Source organism: Bombus flavifrons, chromosome 5, assembly GCF_040668555.2.
Source record: "Bombus flavifrons isolate JBK064 chromosome 5, iyBomFlav1_principal, whole genome shotgun sequence".
Taxonomy (NCBI): Eukaryota; Metazoa; Arthropoda; class Insecta; order Hymenoptera; family Apidae; genus Bombus; species Bombus flavifrons.
This window is the reverse complement of record NC_138446.1, coordinates 7018705-7039630: the sequence shown is the minus strand read 5'-3', so window position 1 is coordinate 7039630 and position 20926 is coordinate 7018705. Positions and strand designations below refer to the sequence as shown.

Here is a 20926-nt window from a genome sequence, read left to right as displayed (position 1 = left end):
TGTAATTATATGAATTATCCTTTGATTTATAATTATAATTGTGTAACGAAGTGTTTCCAAATTGTCATTTACTCTGTGATTCCGTAAATAAAAATGCGATTCATTTGTCTCATACCCCTTTGAATCGGATGAACACAACGATAAATCATAAAACATAGAATGTGTGATCCAACAGTTCAAGTTTTATTACAAACGTTTAATCGTTGAAGAACGAAAAAGTTCACATTATGCTAATAAAGAACAGGCTTCGGAAATTTCCAAAAAATCGAATAGCGGAAAGGGAAACATGGAGCATATGGTGCGCGCGACCGATGCAAAATATGTATAGGCTATAAATTCGCGCGGATATCAGTGTGATCGTGGCCAAAAATTATGGCTTGCCGGAAAACGCGATGGATGATGCCGAAACGAAAACGAAGTGCACCGGCGTGCATCGACCAATCGCTGCGGTCTTGTGTAAGTCGTGCGACCACTGATTGGAACGGGCGTGGGTGTATCGAATCGATTAGACCGGCGATCGATTATCGCGCGAACCACTCCGCGCGCGTCCCGGAAACTCTCCTGTATTGCTCCACTTTCCACGTTGTCCGTGATTCCGTCCTCTCTTCTCTTCTCCCCATTTTCCCTACATTAGGTATTCCTTTTATTAGTCGGTGGTTTACTTTTGGCAATTTCTGTACCGATTATTAACTCGTAAGGGCGAAGTCTATCAGATTTCAATAACTTTTACTTTCATGGTAATTTAATAAATATGGATCGTAAAGTGTTGTCTGTATAAATATCTAATAATCTATAGATGTACATATAATTTAATAGTGTTTAAATCATGCAATACGTTTAACATAGAATAAAATAATATAATACGTATAACATAGAATACTTCTTTATTTTTTAATCACATATTTGTGGATTTCTGAACATATTACCAATACGAGGAAATGATCAGCCATACCAGTTACAGATCGACTCTAATTGGTTCGCAATCAATGAGATAAAACCTAAGTAAGATTGATATAGAACACGCAACGAAGATTTGTAAAAGTTATTTGCTACCATTCTAGAAAAATAATCAATCGAGAGTTAGACATTGGCGTGCTCAATTCTTTGATTTAAAGCTGAGACCTCGTCGAAAAGATTTTAAATAAAGTAGAGAAAAAGTTCGGAAAATTCTAAACGTGTTATGTGGGATCAAAGAACGCGAAATATTATAATATAAAAATTCATCGGCTATACAACGTACATATATACAAGGTAAGATATTAATCGTTTATAATTTACGAGATCCTTCAAACGAAATAAGAATCCTGCAAGTTTCTACAGCTTCTAAATATCTTCTCGGATTAATTGCTTTTCTGTAAATATTCTAATACTTGTGAGTGTATTCATGTACTTTTGCATCTTTAAATTGCTTTTAGTGGAACAAGAGATTCAGCCAGATACCAGATAAAGTTCATTGTTTGTGCATGGAAAGTTTACCGCCACAGAGTCTAGACAGGAAATTTTCGAGCCTTGAACAGGTGAACAATTAGCGTTCTTCGTTTTTTATAAACCTATAATACACGCTATGTGTACATAATATTCTCTGTTATCGACTGTTAATTGGTCTTTAACCAGTTGCTTGGAAGTATTCCTTCCAATTATTCCCCGACGCGTTTGAGCAACTCATTAACATGTCTTCAGTCAATTTCAGAAATTACCTGTTTTAATACACTAACCGAGTAATTCGTTGTTGCATGAAGCAGTTATGCGATCGGCGAGAATATTGCAAACAATGAACAGACGTCATATTCCAATTAAAAGAAACTTACGTCAAGGGTATAATGAAATAACAAAATGAATTACCTTAATAAATAATTATCATTTTTTTTTATCATGAAATCGTGTGTGCCAGAATAGCAGGGCGTTCGAATAACACGTGCAGCCCAGAAAAATCCAACAGCCGAAAATCAAACACGCCAAATCAAACGTGAAATAAATTCAACATTGATATCTCTGTGATAAATCACTCAACTCCAATCCGTGATTATACGTGGTAATTATCAATGCTAGCAGATATTCTCGGTAAATTTAATTACAATATTTGTACGAGTTGAAATTATCTGCGTTGAAAAGCCTCGAACAATAAAAACGATCCTAACAGCGACAATGAAAGAAATGTAATTGAAGATTTATTCGGAATAATGCAGCAGACTGATTTCTCTGATGGATACGCCCTTTGCTATTTACATACTCGTATTTTTCTTTCCTGCTTTTTCATCGAAAATATGAGATTGCACGAGAGATGGCCGGGCGAATAACGGTACCGAACTCTCCGGCACGTTTGTATTATGTAACCATGTTTTAAAAGCCAGTCGAGGAGGTAATTAACTACTGTTTGCCGTGCAATTATAGGAAACGAGGTGTTTTCGATCCATTGCCGCGTACTTGAACGCGCGGAGAGCTATCGTTGTCGGACGAACGGGGAAGCATTACGAATTCATGGTGAAAAATACAGCGCACCGCGCTCTGTAATTGAGCAAACCGGAGATCAACTTTTCGAAAAATGTCAGAGACGTATTAATGGTAGCGTTATTTATTTAACGAACACAGTCCAGACAAATTGAAATGGATTATTTATTATCTTGCGAAATTATACACCAGAGGATGAAATTTTCACTTTTAAGAGTAGTTATCGCTTTTTTATCGGTAAATTGATTTTGCTTGTTGCATAAAATAGCTGCGGTAGAATCGCGAAACTTTCAATTTATATATAGAAATTGATGCAATCGTGTTGCATAATTTGTTTGATAAAATGGTGAAGATACTAAGATGGTCCATAAGCTCGTGCATTTTCTTGATATATTTCCTTCTACTATTTTTTTTTAGAACGAATAAAGTTATTTGTTTTATATGTTAATGCTATGTCGGTCTTGGTTTCTTGGTGTCCTATATCTTATTCGATTAATTCATTGTATTTCATCATTATTTGCTCAGAAAGGAATATGGAAAAATTAGAAGATCGTATACTTCTGTTTCACTACTGGAGGCAGAACTTCAAAGCAGGAGCGACGAAGAAAATAGTATATTTTTCCACGTATAAATCAAATAACTTTAGTCGTTCGACAAAATAATACAAAGGAATATATTAAAAATCGTAAGAGCTTATGCATCACCTTGGTACTAATCAATTTGGGAAATTATTTGCAACATCATTTTTCTCCACTCGTCAAAACAAACTTTATGAATCGAGTGAAGTGGGTGTCAAACGTGTTTGAAGACAGGTATGCGTAAATTAGGACATTGACTGGGAAAAGAAGGAGCGATCAGATGCTACCCTGATGCACAAACGAGCGAGACGTGGGGTAAAGTGTAGTACAGGTCACTTATGATAATACCTATTCCGGCAATGCACACCGATGTGGGCAACCTTGGAGAGATAAATTTCGCGATAAGTCCGATAATTAACGCCGCTAATGGCTATTATTATCTCAGTTCTAAGGGAAAAACGTTCGAGGAACGCGTGCAAATTTTAGGTGGAACGTGTTAATCGCAGCACCTCCGTTGCACGACTTTTGCGACTGTTTCCTCAACGATAATAATATCCGAAATAACAGGATTGCGAAATTGGATCTGCCCGCGACCGTGAGAAGAGAAACGCGTGATCTGCAAAGATGTGTCTTTTCGCTTTCTCTTTTTCGTGTTATGTTCTTTATAAATATAAATACAGATGATTATTCGAATTTTGGAAATAAAATATACTAACAAAAATAGATTCTATAATACATGTTGGCATTTATTGTTAGAGTAGTTTAATAACGAAAAGCATGCGACTGACTTCTTCTGTGTATGAACGATGTCATTTTCTAACAATAAGTGAAATCTAATTCGTATTTAAAATATTTAGTTATTTATTTAGAATTTAGATGACAGATTTAGTATTTAGATATTTGAAGAGCTATTTAAATTTATTTAGAAATTATTAAGGGAGAGTTTGTGCAATGTCAGCTTGGATTTTGCAATATTTTTTTAGAGTATAAATGTTTATTCTTATAATAATAATGATAATAATATCGCTTAAGAACATTGGAAAAGTTTCTGCTTTGTGGTATGAGATGTTTTGAAACACAGAACTGTGATTCAGTTATGCTATTGATTATAGCGTGATTAAAAGAAGCTTTTATTTTCCTCCCTATGTTATTTTCCATTGCAACCAAATACAATTACAATTTCATCAGCACATAATCGAAATATTGTTCAATGATTTACTTGTATCTGATAATTTCTTTCGCTGTATATTTCGATAACTGATAAGGAAACGATACTGATTGATTTCCTACTTACATCATTTTTATGTCATCTACTTTTACACATGGATTTTATCAATCTTTATAATAGCTAGAAAAGAACCTCACAATCTGTCATATAGTATTTTCTAAACTCTTCTGTCCTACAGCGTTAAAACTAATAAAAGCTTCAATATGCACAACTTCTTAATTATCAAACCTATAAATTCTAATAAATTAATTGTCGATTCTACCAAATATTAGTATTATTCCAAACACAAATTTAATAAAAAATTCATATTTAAATGAATTAGGAATACGAACGAATACAACGTTGATTTTAGCAAACTTTAAAATATTCCCGTACTATACTCCAAACACAAATTGAAAATTTACAAATGAAAAAATCTTGTTAAATTAAAAATGTGAAAGATGGAGTTTAGATATATCAAAATCCCCTTAATATCACAGATCGTATATTGCAAATAGATTTATCAAAGTATGACCTCGAATCAAAGCTCGAACCGTTAATTACCTGGCAATGACGCATTACGAGAGATAACAAGTATTATAAAATGTCAGGCAATTGCTAACACAAAGCAGTTTTTATGCAGCAACTTTCTTGTTGATTATCACACGGTTCATAATTATCGCGACAGAAGAGCAACGCGTTAGATGACGCAGATGGTATGCGATTTACTGACGACCAAGTTTATGAGCAACGCAGTAATGACGCTGTGATAATGTATCAGTAATATCTGTAATATTACGTAACCTGTGCATGGTTGAAGACGCAACAAGCGCTGAAGGTGTTTGTTGCTTTTCGACGCGTGTCATCCTTGCTCGAAGGAGAAACAGTTGCTGTACAAATGACGACTACTGTTAGCTTATCAAGAACCTCAGTAAAGAAATCATAGATCTAAAGTCTGAAGTTCTTTCCTTCTTTCGATCATTTACTATCCAATTGTATCTTCTTTATATCATTAAACAATTTTTTCAATTCGATAGGAAAATATTATGTGAAAGAATTGATGTTCATATACCTGAGATTTACGTTCCTATCTTATTGTTAAATTTCTTAATACATTAAGAATTTTGTCATTTTTCTTAGTGTATTCATTTGATAATATTTTTTACGTTAGTAAGTCTAGGATAATAATTATATACTATTCTTTTAATAGGTACATTAATATTTGTAATCTTTTTATTTTAATTTTATGCTATTTTAAATGTTTGTTTGCTTGCTGAAACAAAAGTGACATTGAATCATAAAATTTCGAGTATCTTCGTCAGGATACATGTACGTGAATTAAATATAGAAGTAGCAAGTTTTATGCTAAATTTTGTTTTTTGCGTTACGTTTATGGTTTTTGCATAATTTATGAATTTCCGTAATTTATTTCTATTTTCGAATAATATTTTGACATATATGTATATTTTCGTATATGGTCCAGTTAATATTTCATACACAACTTGTGTAATAAATCATCACGAATGCAATGAAATCGGGAGAATGACATAGAATTTTGTTGCATCTTTAAGTGAAGATGAGGAAAGTAACTGAAAGTGAGTTGTAAGATTAAGGAAACACGAAACGCTTTGTCAGTAATTATGCTGATAATGAAAGAACCGATTTCAAAGTCATTTTGATATCACTTGTCACCTATCTACGCAATTAGCTTTGAAATTAAACACGTTTGGCCTTGATACGCTTAAATGTCATTTCGTCGTCGATTTCTTCACAATCACTAATTATCTAAAAATAACATGCTGGAGCATTAAAATTCTTAACACAGCAGTTTATAAAAAAAGACATAGGAAGGCACTGATTTTCAGAAAAAGCCACAACTAAATGCGCTCTAAAACATTTAAGAGAAGAAAACTAGGTTTCTCATTTATCACAAAATCCTCTTATCAAACAATTCGTCTGCGATTACACACAGAATCTAAAGCCTCTAAAACTCTAAAACGTTAACCTGTGTAACATGACTGGTGGATTCGTTTCAGAATCACGAGACATCGTCGCGAAAATCAAAAACGACATTTCTGTAAGCGATGCGTCGCGATGTAATTCACGGAACGTAATTGGTCGAGGCGGGTTCAAACGTTCGCGCAGCGACATTCCGTGGCTTTTGGTATGCAAAAATCAGGCAGCGAGAACCGTACAAAAGCTCGAGCTCGTGGCGATAGACAGAGAGAGAGAGAGAGAGAGAGAGAGAGAGAGAGAGAAAGAGAGAAAAATAAAAAAAATATAGAAGAGCAAAGAGGCTCGGCGGCGAATTGAAATCACGCTGCGGCAACAACGAGCTTTCGGGCAGCGCGGCGTTTCCGCGCAAAAATCCAATGGTTGAATCGCGTAATTATCCCGAAGACGATTAACGACGACGTCGCGACGCCTCCCTTTTGTTCGAGACCCACCAACCGCCGCCAACTTTCTTCTGTTTTATTCGGTGCAGGTAATTAATTGCTAGTGGTTATTAATTAATTTCGCGGCATTGTGCGTCCCGCTATGATTTACGAGATGTTTGAAACCTCTAATTGATTTTGATGGAAGTTTATTTTTTCAATTCTGGATTTGTTTCGTTGTGGAGTATTAAGAGGTAAAAATTCTTATTCGATACATTTTATACATATTTATATGAATCTTATGATATTAATATGACGATATTTATGAATATATGGGAATTTTAGATACTAAATCGCTCGCTTTATCAGTGATATTGGATGTTAATTGACATTTATCGATAATTAATTCGACGGAGAAAGATATTTATGTATATTAATAATTGACGAATTTTTATTGCTATATGTCCAAGTAATAGGTATCTATAAATTTATAAAAAGGTACTCAAGCACATATTTTTTGATAAATTTAATCTCTTCTGAGGATCCATAATTTTTAACTTAATTAATCTGTCTCTTACAAAATTACCATCATCGTTATCGTTATCTTGACCATTACATGTTACATAAATTATACGCACACCACATTTAAACGTATATATATATATATATATATATACATATATCTACTTCAATTTAATCAAATTTCATATTATCTTTTACAACTCGCATCATGATCAGAGTACTTGAAACGACCGAGCTTCTAAAACAAGGCAAGCATTTAAATGCTGCACGTGGACGTGTCAAAAATAGCGTGCCGTATTCCTGCCTTGATAACGCAATAACTCAGCGAGTAATAAACAGAAAATTACGGAAATTAAGTGGTTGCCACGGTTACTAATGCCTCGAGAAGAATTCTGCATTTTCAAGGAACAACCTTCCGCCATTTCTTCGTCCCTACGGACCAAACATCTACAGAAAAGGACAGAAAGAAATATCCAGCATTTATAATTGAAAAAATTACTGATATTACTAGAAATTCTACACCACGTACACATTACTATTAAGGTGAAGAAAACGTTTGTTCATTACATTTTTCTTGAACATTCAAGACATTTTAACGCATTTCCCCACTTTCTACGTAATTCAACTAAGATTATTTTAATTGTTAGAACGTAAATCAGAAAACGGTGATGTATTGAATTATTTGTTAATAAGATTCCATTGATGGCATCTCTTAACGATCAGTGAGAAATAACAAATCGTCCTTTATACACTCCTGGTTTTACGTCGTTCAATTATTACTTTCTTAGATCCGCATAAAATTTCTTGAACAGAGAAAGAATTACAGATTCGCTTTACTTACGCATCGTCCCTGATGACCTCGATTCCGCCACTTGTAAAACCCAAAACAACTCACTCAAACGATATATTCACGATATATCCACTAACCTAAAAAACCAGCATCAGGACTACAAAAGATTCAGCCAAAGACATTGAACTTTTCGCAATCTATCAATGTCTTATTCGAAAAGAACGCTGCTGACATTTGTGGACCTTCATCTCAATACTCGTAAGAACAACCCTAACCCAAGCGTCAAGTATCAACAATTCTCATCGCTCATCGTTTCAGTTTCGAATTACGCGCTTCGTTAAGCGCGTAGCTCCGGAAACTAGCAACAGAGATAACACGCGAGATGCACCGTAAAAGCATCCAGCCACAAATCCCAAAGATGAATAATTAACACGAACGGTAGATTCAACTCTAGGACCTCTACAGAGTCCTTTCACAAAAAAATCTTACGGACAAACTTCCTGGTCCTTTCACAAACGCAATCAAAGAAAACGGCTGAATACACGCGAGGCGTTTTGCAAACTTAATTGGCGGTCCTCGGCCGCAGATCCATGTCGGTAGATTGCATTCTGCTGCCGAAAGATGCAAACGTAGATCGACTTTCCTTTTCGTTTCGCAACGGGGGCTGGCTGTGCTGGCTTGGCTCGATTCGGCTATCGATTTGACCGATCGCGATATCGATTCGCAAGGATTCCGCGGACCCTACCGTTGCGAAATCGACCGCGCAGCTGCTGATATATTTAAGCGAGACTGTCTATTGGTAAACGAACCGGAATCTGGGCCAGTTACAACACCTGTCGCAGCGTAGTCCACGCTGAATCGTTGTCGTTTAACTCCTATGCCAAATTTCGCGTCGTAAACACGACCACGAAACGTTCTTAAATGAGAAGCAGGATTCTGCTTGAGTTCTGAGACACGGTCGCGAACTAATAAATGGTCGTCGAGGGATGAGATCAACGATAACACAATTAGCGTTGAAAGCCAACGAGTTTGGCTTGAATCCGGTGATGGATGATTACGATACTTAGCCGCGCGCATTGTGCTAGGTTCATCTGAGGCTCCGCTCCGTTGCCGATTGTTTCGTAAGTCGGCGGAGAAGGGTTCTACTAAGTGGATATTTTGAAACCATTTGTTTCTGTGGTAAAGCCAATTTGTGAATAAAAATGTTATAGTAGAAGGGATAAATAGAATTTTGTTTTTGTTTAACGCAATATAATTTAGAGGATTTTTAAATAGATTCAGATCCCTATGGATTTGTAAAATCCATCCTTGGGCGTTATGAAATTCATAATCAGAAGATTGTGTCAAATTGACAAACGGCCTTATCTCATCTCAGCAAAGATGTCATATAGCGTAATGGTATCAAAGTGCACGTGTGATCGAAGATATTTATTTCCTAATACACAAACTCTTAAACTATCCATTCTGTGTTTTACGGATCGGAGATATATGTACGAAAAAGAGGAAAACACGATATACACATGCATATATAACTGTCGTGCAACGTGATACATACGTACGTACCCCTTTTATCAATAACGTTACGTGGCATACATTGATTTAAGGCTGTACGGTTATGCTGGCACCGAGAAACGGTTTACTCGCGAACAATGTAAACTGCAGACGATACAAATTACAGCTGTCAACGAAGCCACTCGTGGAGCACAAATGACGAACCGATCTTCACGCCTACTCGACTGTAAGTCAATATTTACGAACCGTTTAATGTGAAAGGGCGAGGCGTGTACGAGAATGGGAAATCCCCCTTGCTTTTATTTCCCTCTAACGCTGAATGGTTTCGTAGATAAATAATCGTTCTTGACAGATCTCCCTAATATTTTATATGATTTTCATTAAGTACTTACTTAAATCTGCAGACAGTGGAATTTTTCTACATATTTACTACTATTGACTCATATGGAGCGCTGATTCAATTATTTCATTATTATAACGACACAACTACTGCATTTTGGTTTTTGTGTATGATCATGAAATAACATAGGGAAGTAACCAATGCACTGAACAGTGTGTTGCAAAAGACATTGTTATCTAAGATAAAAACATTTCTGACGAAACGAGAATACAAAGAATTCGAGTAGAATTTGAATAGCAGCGAATATGTTCGACGAAAAAGTATAGACAATTTGGAATTGTATTCTATGAGATGAAACATCAACTTCCCCTACTTCAATTCCTACTAAATGACAATGATACACTAATTTCCATTTTCACAATATGAAAACTGAATGATTTTATTGTGAATTAAATTTTAAAAATATTCCAATTGTCACATGTGTATGAAAAAGTATTCAAACATCATGTGAGCCGCATGTGTTATCATATGCATAGTTCAACCTTCAACGACGCAATATATCTGTATTACTATATACAAATCGTTTTACTGAAACTATGCGAGTTACCAATTTCTATTTTGCAGTTTGATAATATTTAGAACATGCTTTTTCCGACTTCTAATTAGATAAATTTCACGTGATGGTCTAACGATGATGAATGGAAAAAATGGGAACCAAATAATCTATCGCTTATATGGAATAAATTGATCAAAATACGAAAAAAAAAACTATTATAAATTGCATCTGAACTAGACAAAACAACATTCCATCGAAAGAAGAAATGCAAGATCTTCGTTCTGATCCATGACAATGCATCCAAAACAAAAGAACAACGGAACCATGAGATCCACTATGTGTAATCAAACTCGATTCGTCGTTTATCCACTCCAATTACATTTTCACTAGGTTTTCCTCGAACAATCCCTGGTTCTGGAGTTCGAAGCGGCCTCGAACGACCGCTTCCGGTTTCACTACGTGTTCACCCCCAATGCTTACGCAACGATCTCTTTCAACGTGTACTCGCGGGAGAAGCGTGCAACTCACGTCTTTAAAGAGGCACACTCACTCGCCACGGTTGGTTATCCTCAAACGTCCAAGTTTTACAAAAAAACAGCAAGACACCACCGTAAAATTGGCTCACCAATTGGAAACCGACATTTAAGGAACAACAAACACTTTCGAACTTCCACGACGCAATACATTATACATGATCGTACACAAATCGAAAATATTTGGGCCTAACCGTCTGAAACTTTAATTTGTAACTCGGTTCCTTTGATTTTTCAGCAGAGAAATCTCACGTTGCAAGGAACTCGCCTATGCCTACCTGTCTGTGTCGTGCTAGATTCTTCCCCTGCTCCGATCGCCTAAATCAGCCAAGCACACAAACACACGTACGCACACACAGCGTGATACGTATGTATGCACGGGTATGTAGCGTGACGAGCGTACGTCGTACACGTGCGCGCGTTCGGATACACACCTGCACGTGTTACTCCTCGATGATGAAGGCCGAGGTACGGACGACTAACCGGAAGGACCGTTTGCACCTGGCCACACCGTGTATCTCTCCAGTGCGTCCCGTATCCTTTTTCACTTAAGAGCCGCGATCGCGCGTGTCCGATTAAACGTGACAAGCGATTGCCTTGGTCTTCGCACTGCTCGAACACCCGCGTCGGATTTTTCCTCCTTATATCCTTCCTTTAGGATCTTCTGTTGGTCGGTGGTCCGTGTGCGCGCAAAGGTGCGTGTGCCGGCGGATGATGTGTGCACGGACTTCGTATACGTTCGCGTGTGCGTGTATGTTGCTGGGTCACCTGTGTATATCTCTCCCTCTCTTTCTCTGCCTCTACGTATATATACACATACGTATGTTTTGTGTGTGTATATATATATGTATACAGGGTGCGCGCGTGTGTGGACGACGACGTGCCGCCGCGACTACAGGTCTGTCAGATCGGACGCGCGTCGACGCTGATTACGGCGAGAACGTGATACAACAAGCGAGGAACGGTAACACACAGCTCGGTGTACCAGAGGAGACTGCCGGGTCCCCCACGGTTTCGCCAAGTGCTGGCCGCTATAGTGGAAAGATATATAGCGTACTCGTAGCGTGTGTATACGCTCCGCGCTGCTGGATTCTCAACGCGGATAAGGTGGAGGGGTTGATCGTGACGGTCGGGGAGTACGACGGTTTGGTGGAAGGAGAGAGATCCATTCGAGGGGGAGAGAGAGCGCGAACGAGTTAGAGCGGCGCGGAGCGAAGCATGGAGGGGTTCGGGGGGAAGGCGCACGCTCTAGGCGCTATGACGTAACTCGAGTCATCCTGGATGTACGTGCCACGGGTGGAGGGGAGACGGCGGGGAAACAACGGTGGCGCTGAGAAGAAGTGGGGAGCGCACCATGGAGGGGTGAGAGTGCAAGGGCGTGGTAGTGGGGAGCAGTAAACGGAAGGAGGGGAGGATGGCGGTCATTAGTGCTACTGGGACACGGAAGCGAATCCTCGCTACCCTCCCCGCCCCTCCGTGCGGCCCGTTTCGCGACCCGGCACCAGTAACCACCCACTCTTTTCTATTTTCCTCTCGGTCGCTCTGTCGGTCCTCTCACGCTCCCTGTATGTATTTTCCACACTCGTTCTTCTCTTTCTTCCTTCTCGTGTCTCTCTCCGCTTCGTCTTCCTCCGCGCTCCGTTCCGCTCTTCCTCGCCTCTCCCTCTTTGCCGTGCGACGCCTCGCGCGTCCGTGTATTATCTATATAACGCGAGCGGCCCGGGGGTGCGCCTGCACTCTGCAGCTGCATACAACCCCCTTTTGCAGATCTCTGTGCCAACTACGAGAGAGTACATCTACGAGCACGAACACGATTAGGCCGCGCTCGCGACCTCGTCCTTGCCTGCCAGCCAAGATCGGGGCCGTTACGTTGCCTCGTGTCCGTCTGCTCGTTTCTCCTAGTTCGCTTGCTCGCTCGCTCGCTCGTTCGCCGCGCGCGGTTTCTTTGAAACGATACGCTTCCGCGGCATGGAATGCGTTGACCCTTTCGTGGTCCACGGCTTTGTGGCCGGGCTCGCTTCGTCGACGATTCCGGCGGGTTACGCTCCACGACCAACCGCTTAAGGGACGTGCGGCCTGTTGTAAGCCGATGATGCATAATGTATCGTGAGTCAATGAATTAGGCAAATTATTTCGTATATGAGATTTTTGGAAATTCTATTTTGTGAGACGAGATCGTTTTTATATTTTAATAGATTCAATAAATTAGAAAAAGTAAGTCATTTAACGCTTTCATACATGGTTTCGAATTTTCTTTCAATAAAATAAGTCGACAGGATCCAAGAATCCCATTAATGAACGTTGTAGTGATTTTTAGATTACATCGACTTACTTAATTGTATCATGGATCATTTAGAAGCCATAATACCAAAGCTCCATCTATTAAATCGAAATAGAAAAATTAGCGGCGGCCGATTGATACTGTGGTTGATAATCGTTCGGTAGCGAGATTTCCATAAGCAGATGCAAAGCAGTCGCGGATACTTCCGTGGGAGGCGAAGATCGATAGGAAGCCGGTCGTCGTGGGATTTAAAGGCCCGTAATTGATTTCCTGCCGGTGGTCGCTGGAATTCCAGGCTGCACGCGCCCTTTACCCTTTCAACGGTGCTCAGGGTTCAGCCTACGCGTGCCTGGGCGTGGCGAGGAATCCTTGCGGCTGAAATCCCGCGGAAGATGCCTGTCGAAGGTCAAACGACGTCCGTCCGCTCGTCTATTCTCACTGTGAAAGACAATCGCATTTCAAAGTGCGCCAATGGCAGCCGAATGAACACCCAGCAATATTGATCAGCTGAACTGGTGTACTGAACTTTGACATTTGATAGAGCCCGGCGAAAGCGGTTGCATGTACTCCGCCAGAGCGTTGGCAGTTACGTTTTGTACGGAGATTTAGATCGTAATGATGGAGACGCAAGGGTTGTTCTTTAACCATGCGAAGGTCGAGGTTGATCCCACTGATACATACGAAATATTGTAATAAATATTTTTGAATGACCTCGTAAAGCTTGCTGATGAAGAGCAGCTGGTGTGTGATACATCTTTATGTGCTTATTTCTCGAGGCTAGGCATAATATAAGTACTATACTTCTGAGTTATGAATATAGCAGATCTTCTGTTAATTTTGTTATTAAATCGAAGTTCGTATTAAAAGTATCAACAATAATTTTCTTTGTTTCGGTAGAGTTTCGTGACAAAATTTTCTAAGGCAACCGCAGTCTGAGTTAACTCCTTTGTTTACGTTCTTCATGTCTATGGTAGATTTACTGATTCCAAAGTCTCGGATTATAGCGTATAGTTCCACCGTTTAGAAGCTATACTAATTAAGACTATACATACAATGAATAGTAAAGGAACGTGATGACACGACGTTACAAGTACTTTTTAATATTTTAAATGCATTTTTCTAATGTATTTTCCAAATGTGTCAATATGTACTCTACTTTTGATATTTTACAGATTTTTGCATTCGTGTACATCCTTGTACAATTTTATATATTTACACTTGTCATATATAAACATCCACAATATAATCGTATCCCACCAAACTGTCGCCAGCTTAAACTGCAAACTCTAAGCTCTGCCAATAACTTCGAACATGGTTCGATGGTAAACAGTGTTCTCAGTGAGATACTGTACCACGGAAGACGGCCAAATTCCGGAATCATAAAACGTAATTGGTAATAAAGGCGGAAGCAGTTAACAACGATGGATTCTCGGTTGACCGAAGACAGAGATTTTGGCTGTTTTTGGTGATAAAGTTTCCGGATGGAATAACCGTTAAGCCGAGTCGATCTAGGGAGAAACGTGGATGGTTTTGGGTCAAGGCTGCGATACTGTCACCCTCGAACGCCTTTGTCCACCCTTCTCAAGGTGATCCCCGTCGTTCGCTGAATCAGGTTGATTCTGGGTTTCCGTCTATTGACAGACGACGTCCAACCGTCGCCGTCTGTAATTCTATAATTAGGCTCGCGCGTTAATTAGAGAACATCGAACGAACGTAGCGAAAGTGGGCTGTCCACTTGTGCTTTAGCTCCAAGTTTACCTGCCTTTGCTGATAGGCGAAGTTTCGTTGCTCAACGGGAGAACGTTGCTTTCTACTCGTTTGATCGATCGACCAACGTAGAGTGGACTTGGTTTCTGATTTAGCGGCTTTGTCGGTAAACCAAGATGTGATGAAGATTGAGAAGGGCATTGCTTGATACTCCGTTGAATTAGCCGATGCTATCACGTTACGAAAAATTCGTCTGCTTGTGTACTTATTTTCTTCTAGATAAATTCGAGTGAAATTATTATTGATATGTTTCTTGGAAGTTCCAGATGTCTGGTTTTGAATCTATAAAAATTTATTTGTCTTTTATTTATTGGGCTTTAATATACTGTCATGAATATTCAACAATATATATGTAGGTAAATGTACGACATAATTAAAGCATAGAGAGAAACCAAGTAATGCAAAGTAACACTACATGAGTATGCGGTGGAATAACATGTACAAGTGGCACATGTAGCGATTCTTTCTTCTACACGAACGTGAAGCGATTATTTACGAAAAAAAATGAGAAAAAAATATAGGATAGAATCTTTTTATTTCCGATTTAGTTTTTGAGAAAATCGAGTTTGAAAATTTATCGGAAAATAATCGGAAATGTTTGACCAAATATGCTCACACTCTATTTTCTTAAAAATGAAACTTCAAACGGAAAAATTTCTTTTCACATTTTCTGTTTATTTTTACATCTAGGATAACCTCTTATCGATTGTTTACTCATATCCAGTCGGTAATTAGCCAAGTTTAAGCATACTTGACAAGTTTTTAAATTTGATTTTCTTGAAAACGAAGAATTATATGAAGAAGTTTTATTCTACATCTTCTTACTTTTTCCATAAAGGATCGCCTTATACTCTCTCGTTCATGTTATTCGGACACATCCTGTATAATTACCGAGCTGTAATAGAGTACGATGAACATATGACATACATATAGGAAGGAATTACTAGGAATTATACATAGTAGGAATCTATAGTACGAATTAAATATTATAATCCTAATATCTGATATTAAAATATTAAAATTGAAAAATCCTTAGAAAATATCGGTGTTTGTACCCAAATGAAAGACAGGATTAATTTTGTCAGAAACATTTGCATACTTTTAGTAGATATTTTTAAAAGCAATCTAATTATTATTCTCTATATACTACTTTTTAAATCTACCAATTATCTTTTATTTCCAATGTTTGTAACAAGCACACTTTTCTGTTTTAAGTGAGAATTTACGAATTTACAAAAACATTCAATTCTTCTGGTAAAGTATACAATTTGAGATTTTCTAAGCTGTAAGTCAAACATTCGTACTTTCCTAGTCAGGAAGAAATAATTCTTAATACAATATTTCCAGGACATCGTATTACCTTTCATTTATATATTCATAGTAATTAGAATTTCCTTCATAGGAAAATGTTATTATTCTACCTAACACAGACTAAGATACGCTTTATATTCTTCCTTATTATGTAACATTTGAAATGGAACAAAGCTTAAATCGATTGCCAAAATCATTTTAATCTGATCCTCATTGGAAAGCATTGATGCATTGAATTTTCAAAATACATCGAGATTTTCGAAGAGGAGTTCTGAAAATATCGTACGGTTTACGATAGTTCGCGTAGTATTTGTTATAAGCAACGCATGTCGCAGCGGCGAACGACACTTGCGTGACATCGGTGTGCATGTTCACAAATACGCGAAGAGAGCGTCGCCGATGGAACGTGCAATTTAATTGAAACACGCTCTGTTCATATGCATACGATTAACGTTGGTCGGCGTGCGTGCCTCTCGCGAGCTATTCGCGTGAATAACGGAACGACTAGAAACGGTGCGGTTAACGTGCGTGAAAATTCACGGTGTTCCTTGTACGCTGTTGATTGTTGATTGTATGCTAAACAGCCCGTTGCTTGTGATTTGCTAGACTGTTGGTTACCGCGATGGAAAAAGCTTGTCGGTTTAGAATATCACATGTGTTACGTTCTAACGCGAGTGTGAAGTAATTTAAGCGGGAATTTCTTGAACCATTCTTTTGTTGAACTTTTGTCTCGTGTGATAAATAGCACTTGCATTCACGATCAAGTTCAATTTCTAGCATAATTTCAGAGTGAAATTGAAGTATGGATTGTTTGGTAGAATATAGCGTAGTATGTATACATAGGACTAACATTCCACTGAATAATGTATGATACTGTTTATTTTGCTGACCTTTCAATATCAGGTATCTTCACCTTTAACTTTTAACTTTTCACATCTAAACTATGCATTTTTTAAAGTAGTTTTAAGGTATTCAATTGCCCGTTATTAGAATATAAATGATAATGGATCTATGTTATTATTCGACGAATGAATGCATGAAAGTTTAATAATTTTCACCTATTTCTCATCGATACACGAAATACTGGTTTGTATAATAACGTAATACTGTTTCTATCGACTACTTCCGGATACTACTCTCCAATTCTATCTTGTTGCATTTACTATGTAACTAGAACAGTATTTATCTAAATTCCATATTTAATTATTTGGCAGATATGCAGAATAATTCTCCCTCAAATATACAGCAGAATTTAATGATTCTTAATAATGAAACGCGACGCTATAAACTATCCGAATAAATTGGCAGTAATAAAATGAAAGATTATTAAATATGAGTAATACGTTTCATATTTTAAACTGTCCTATTTGTTATTTTAATCTGGACAATTATAGTATTTAGTCACTGAAAAGCTGATTCAAAGAAATGCATATATTGGAAGAGACGCAGGATAAGTGGTTAAAGACGATCATATCCAGCCACTTTTGTACACTATGTGATACGTGATGACCTTCAATTATTCTGCAATTAATGGACTGATCGAAATTCCTTTTACATTTAGAGGAGCTTTTTTTTATCAATATTCTCTCTTTTTTTTTTTGCATCTTCTCCAATTCTTTCATCTTGCAATAAATCCATTATATACACGACTGCTTTATTGAAATAAAATTAAAATGAAGTATGCAAATTTATATGTTCTGTGTGATTAAAATTATTATAAAGAGCGCTACTATAAAGAACGCTATGAGCTTAGAAAATTGAAATTGAAATTATTACAAAAGAGAATACCATTAGACTATGATGCTTCGTTTATTAATTTACTAAATATCTAAATCCCCAAATGGGGGCTAATAATGAAAAATGAGTCAAATTCTGATGAACTAATATGTAGCTCAACATTTTTCAAACAGGAAAATTACTTCAAAGGAGAAACAAATAATTTGCACTATCGATGGTTCGCAAACTACTAAGATGTCCGTTGAATATTAATCGCCTGCGAATAAACTTCTTATCACGGTCGTCGTGTATTCAATACCTGACCGCGTGTAAATCGTTCGCTCAGACGGGTCCAGGTTAATCTCGAAATTTCCTCTCAGCGAACTTGATCGATCAACGGTGCGGAACACGTGTACTGGGAATTTCGGCCATGCAATTATTCTGGGGAAAAGTGCGACCTTGCGAGCAGCACCGTTCGCGATAATGCATGGTCGCTTTTCGGTTGACCCATATCCAGTTTCCGTAGGTTTCGTTGAAAAGGGAGTTTCTATTACGTTAAATTTACTCGGCGGATCACGAGGAAAAAGAAAAAATCGACCTTGTACTGTTGGCGAAGGAGCGTGGCATTTTCAACGAAGTGTCGTAGTATCAGGTTACTGGTAATTTAGAGAAGTTTCAAACTGCAAACTTTGCAGTGTATTGAGCAATAAATTTTAATAAATTTGAAGGAAATTTAGTTTAGTAAAACTTATTGTTAGTGAGCTTCGCTGCATTACTTCTTATTCTTCCCTCATCTTTCTTTGTTGTTAATTCTGTCGCGTTTCTCGAATTGTTGTGTTTCAATCTTAATCTCGTGTTAACAATTAAATGACATTTTTATATCGATAAGAATTTCATTTTCAAACTTAAGCGCATTTTATATATCTGTTGTACTTGTGCATTTAGTATGTTAATAACAATTTTATTTCTAAACTTAAGAAATTTTTTACTGATAGGAAAATACAGTTGAGCCGAGAAAACGAAGAACGCAACAAGGTTAAATTAACATAATGATAAAAAATTCTTCTATTGAAAATAGAAATAAATATTAAGAAAGTGAATCTTTATATATTTGGGTATAAGATTGTTTGTATTGTTCATAAATAAGAATATTTACATTTATAGTAATGTGTTTCGTTGACATAGAGAATAGATGAGAGTTAAGTAAGGTTCATGATATTAAAACAAAATATTAACTGTGGTTGGAGATACGAGCTTTACGTAAGAGAGACATACAATGGGTTTTGTTCCATTAAGATAGCATATAGTTGCATAAATTCTGAGAATTAGAGTGAGAAATTGGGCTTCATTCTCGTTACGTACCAATGCTACCTCGAATGATCGTAATCCCTTTTGAAAGCTCGTGTGCATGTACATCGAAGTATCAAAGTTAGTTACATAGGTTCGCAGAACTAGGAAGGTGTAATGAGAAACTGTAGATTATAATAAAACCATCTTCTGTTGAATTAATATTTGTTTTTATTATATTAATATGTAGTTAATTGCTCCAGCATTATCTGAATTTGTTGCAATTAAACATCCCCGTAGCAAGCAAGAAAATTTGAAAATTCTTGTGGTTGCGGTAAGTCAAAGAGACATCGACGCATTGCCTGTCCTTTCTTGAAATATCTTTACAAATTAAAATAACACATTAATACTAAGCAGTATATTTTTTAATCTCTTAACGCAAAAGAAGTAATATATTCTTTCAAAGTCCTCAATAATATATTTCAAAAAAATTAGACAGGAGAAAATGTAAAATCCCATGCACGTGTGACATGCTCCACATAAATTCCAAAGCTATTTCTCCTGTCCAAACAGTCTCCATCGTTCCGATCATCCATTGCTCCCCGCCTTTTCAACCCTCCAAACCAAACACCATTTCCATATTATGCCACCTCCTTTCCTCTGGTTCACAGTCGTTCACTTCTCCCCTTCGACGTTTCACGCTTGTTTCATTACCCAGTTGAAGCCAACTCATCTAAACTGAAAACCCAGAGCCCGAGATCAAATAATCGAAAGCTCCTTATCTCCTTTACCAAACGGTTCACCGTGACCAGGCGAAATTGGCGTGCACACAGGCGAAACACAACCACGCATTCAGCATCCTGGCACACGATCCCAGCAGACAGATATAAGCTGCCTCTCGAGCCGCATGCTTCCGGAGCCAGCACCCATCCCTTGCTGCTCGATTTCCTGACCCCTTGTTTCCCTCTGCAGTTTAGGATCCATCGGGACTCCTCTACGAGGCCACGATAAGCGTCCAGAGTTTCGAAACTCATCCCGATCACGACGAAGAGTGCACATTCGAAAGCAATCGTATTGGCGTTCGTCGATGTGCCTCCTCCTCCCTCCGGACGATTATGCGGGTCCGGCCACTAGATGGAAAATAAACGTACTCGACAAGTTCCTGCTAACTTTCAACTCTCCTCGCTGTTTCTTTCCGATTCTCCATTGTATTATTTCTTTCTTGAACATTCTTCCCTTTGAGTTGCATCGTAGTTTGAAGGAAATAGATTTAGCAGTTTGTGATTCGGATCTGTTATATTTTGAATTTTGTAAATTAGGTTAATTCGTAGTTGATATTGTCGGTTTATAGATGATCGTTACACTGTGGATTATTATAATTTTATAGTGGCGGATAGAAAATAATTACAAATCGACACGCTTTTTGCCATTTTCATAACAATTGTGTATTCGATATATTATATTTATTCGTTGCTTTTGCTTAAAATAAATCCATTTTGTAAAATTATCGTGTCTTCTCGTACTTCTCATTTTACGAACTTTCTTTTGTCTGCCACTGTTCGTGATTTGTGTAAGATGCAGAAACGTTCTTGAGTTTGATCATCGTTGTAGTAGACGCGTATTCGAAGAAACTAGTGTTCCGACGAACGAAACACGACAAAAAGTTTGAAGACTGCAGCGCATATATTCACAAAAATCTATTT

General features: G+C 37.7%; 1 protein-coding gene across 1 annotated transcript in view; it reads right to left on the bottom strand.

The window, feature by feature from the left end:
* The window catches only part of LOC138179976 (protein Tob1), a 123125-nt gene extending 111257 nt beyond the window's left edge, over positions 1–11868 (bottom strand). The window contains exon 1 of the mRNA XM_069113294.1: positions 11296–11868. The gene's annotated coding sequence lies outside the window, so the exon portion shown is untranslated. The remainder of the gene's footprint in view (positions 1–11295) is intronic.
* Between the last annotated feature and the right edge of the window lie 9058 nt (positions 11869–20926).